This window comes from Grammomys surdaster, unplaced genomic scaffold, assembly GCF_004785775.1.
Source record: "Grammomys surdaster isolate TR1022 unplaced genomic scaffold, NIH_TR_1.0 139, whole genome shotgun sequence".
Lineage (NCBI taxonomy): Eukaryota > Metazoa > Chordata > Mammalia > Rodentia > Muridae > Grammomys > Grammomys surdaster.
In genome coordinates this window covers 14,524,236-14,527,723 of record NW_021604597.1, presented here as the reverse complement: position 1 = coordinate 14,527,723, position 3,488 = coordinate 14,524,236, and the positions used below count along the sequence as shown (strand labels likewise).

Genomic DNA, 3,488 nt, shown 5'->3' with positions numbered 1-3,488 from the left:
CTGGGACATCCTGATTCTGTGCAAGCCATTTTCAGCTCTGCTGAATTATGCATTGCTCCACCCAGAGAGAGAGCTAACTTTATGCTAGAGAAGAACAACATGCACTGCTTGACTTTCTGATTAAGTGGGGCTCAGCACCTCGCTGCACTGTGCTCTGCTGGGATGATGAGTCTCTGCCTGAGGGAAGACAGAGCTATTTTGAGGCAAGGCTGATTAGAGATAAGGTGTTGCATTTCTTTGCCAAACTCTGGCCATGACTCACCCAAAGCTCTTGGGCTTTAAAGCTTAACCCTTGATGAATGAATGTAAGCTAACCTCCCTGCTTGCTTCTGAAAATGATACCCACTATACCACTCCCAGCTTTATCTGTCAGTTAAGAACACCTTTGACCTCTCCTTGCTTAGAGAGCATCTCTGAGGTGCAGCTCGTGTTTGTAATCTCTCTCCTTGACATCTTCTCTTCTTTGCTCTTTTCTGTTACTTGGTCTTCTGAGTTATATAAAGGAGATCAACTTCGCGATCCTCTTAAATAAATCCAGCCACCCTGTTAGGTAGGGGGATGGAAGGTCACAAGATTCTTGGAAGGGGAAAAATACATTTGCATGCAAAAAGCCCGGAATAAGACCAAGCCATACCACTGACCAAAAGAGCACTAGGTTTATGTTACTTTGAAAGCCAACAAAATTAAATCAAGGAGCAGCTACAGATACAGATACAGCACTATAAAACACTTCAGTGACTTGTTCCCACTATTTACAATCGTGGTATGTTATCTTTAACCAGTTTGTTTATGTTTTGGCTTGACACAGAGGAAAACCCCTGTGGCAGTTTGACAGGACAGGGTTAGGACTGGGACTTACACTGCTCTGGATTTTATACAGTTGCTTTGGTCCTAACAAACAAGATGCAGAGGGAATTTTGTTTTTAATCAACTCGGATTTCAGAAACACTACAGAGAGTTCATTCCTTTAAAAACAGCCTGCACCTCAGCCCTTTCTAATGAGAACAATCATAGCTCTGTTTGCTTTGGAAAAGGCTTTTGTAAAAAAATATATATTCCTAAGGGACATAACCCAATGTGGCAAACACTATTGTTTTATTAATTAATCGATGAATTAATTTGCCTCCTGACTTCAGTCTCTCCTCCCTCCTTTCCTCTGAGTTTCTCACCCACCACTACCCCTCCTACCCATCCATTCCTCCTGCCTTTCTCTTCTGCAAAGTGGAGACCTTCCATGGATATCAATGAGCCCTGGCATGTCAGGTTGGAGAAAGGCTAGGTACATCTTCTCCTATTGAGGCTAGATGAGGCAGCCCATTAGGGGAAAACACTTCCAAAGGTAGGCAAGGAAGTCAGAGACAAAGTCAGCTCCTGCTGTTAGGAAGACCAAGCTACACAACTATAACCTATGTACAGATGGCCTAGGTCAGTCCTATGAAGGCTCCTTGGTTGGCAGTTCAGTCTTTGTGAACCCTGGTGGGCCCAGCTTAGTTGATTCTGTAGGCTTTCTTGTGATGTCCTTGACCCCTTTGGCTCCTACAATCTTTCTTCCCCTTCTTCTGCAGGATTCCACAAGCTCTGCTAAATGTTTGGCTGTGGGTCTCTGCATCTGTTTCCATCAGTGAAGCCTCCCTGATGATGGTTATGCTAGACTCCTGTCCCAGCACATCTTGTAGGTAGATCAAATTGTGTGCCGAAGGTTTTGTATCTGGGTTGGTGTTCCAATTCCTCCTTTGGAAGTCATGCCTGGTTACAGGTGATGGCCAGATCAGGCTCTATATCCTCTGTTGCTAAGATCTAAGTTAGGGTCACCCTCATAGATTCCCCGGAGTGTCCATTGCCCTAGGATTCTAGCTTGTCCCAGAGATGTTCCTCCACCCCATTCCAGTTGTCTCTCCCAGTATTCTTTTCCTCTGTCTTCCTCTCACATGGTCCCTCCTGTTTCTACCTCCTCTCTGTCTAGTTTGCCACCCCACCCCAGCCACCCATGATGTCTATTCTATTACTTCTTTTCAGTGAGATTCATATGTTCACTCTTTGTTACTTAGTTTCTTTGGGTCTGTGGATTGTAGCATGGTTATCCCTTACTTTATGGTTAATATTCACTTATAAGTGAGTACATACCATGTTTGTCCTTCTGGGTCTGGGTTACCTCACTGGATGATCTTTTCTAGTTCCACCACTTGCCTGCAAATTTCATGATGTCATTGTTTTTAATAGCTGAGTGATACTACATTGTGTACCACATTTTCTTTATCTGTTCTTTGGTTGAGGAACATCTAGGTTGTTTCCAGTTTCTAGCTATTATTACAAATAAAGCTGCTGCAAACATAGTTGAGCAAGTGTCCTTGTTATGGTAGAGCACCCTTTGGATATATGCCCCAGAGTGGCATAGCTGGGTGTTGAGGTAGATCTATTCCCAAATTTCTGAGAAACCATCAAATTGATTTCCAAAGTGGCTATACAAGTTTGCACTCCAGCAATAGAGGAGTGTTTCCCCTTGTTCCACATCCTCACTGGCATCAGCTGTCACTTGAGTTTTTTAATCACTAGCCATTTTGAAAGGGGCAAGATGGACTCGTGGAGGCATTTGATTTGCATTTTCCTGGTGGCTAAAGATGTTGAATATTTCTTTAAGGGTTTCTCAGCCATAAGAGATTTCACTGTTGGAGAATTCTCTGTTCACATCTTTACTCCATTTTTTAATTGGGTTACTTGGTTTGTTTTGATGTCTTCTTTCTTTCTTTCTTTCTTTCTTTCTTTCTTTCTTTCTTTCTTTCTTTTTTTTAGAAACTGGCATTTATTATAGGTGGAGGGATGGAAGGGTCACTCGGTCCAGCGGTGGCCACAGTGTGGGGCAGTGCACACATAATACAGGCGCATGGCATCCTCAGCTCTGGCACTGTGTGACTGGAAGAACACTGCCTCCTTGTGGCCACACTTCTGGCATGGGTGGTCCTCGGTCCGGGGCAACGTAGGGTCCTGAGACACGTCTGCGATGATCTGCGTCAGCTCGTCCACTCCTTGCGTGATTTTGTTCACATAGATGCAGCTGTTGTCGGCTTCCTGCTGGTAATCGCAATTCCGGCGCGCGTACAGCAGAATGCGATTCTCCTTGTCCTCCTTGGGGTACGGCATGTTATTACTTCGAGGAGGGGAGGTCAGAGGTCAGCTCTGGTCCTCACTGCCTTCCCACACTGCCCGGGTCTCACCATTCCTGGCAGAACCGAATACCCACGAAGCCAGGATCATACGTCCCGTCGGGTTCCATAGCTGCTGAGCCAGTGTCTTGTTTCTTGAGTTCTTTGTATTTTTTGGATATCAGCCCTCTGTCAGATGTGGGTTTGATGAATATCTTTTCCATATGTAGGCTGCCATTTTGTCCTGCTGACGATGTTCTTTGCCTCACAGAAACTTTTCAGTTTCATGAGGTCCCTTCCATTTATTAATTGTTGATCCTAGTGTTTGTGTGATTAGTATTCTGTTCA

At 44.6% G+C, this 3,488-nt stretch overlaps 1 pseudogene; it reads right to left on the bottom strand.

Annotated features, from left to right (window-relative positions):
- Positions 1-2,787: 2,787 nt before the first annotated feature.
- On the bottom strand, positions 2,788-3,153 carry LOC114618015 (annotated as a pseudogene).
- Between the last annotated feature and the right edge of the window lie 335 nt (positions 3,154-3,488).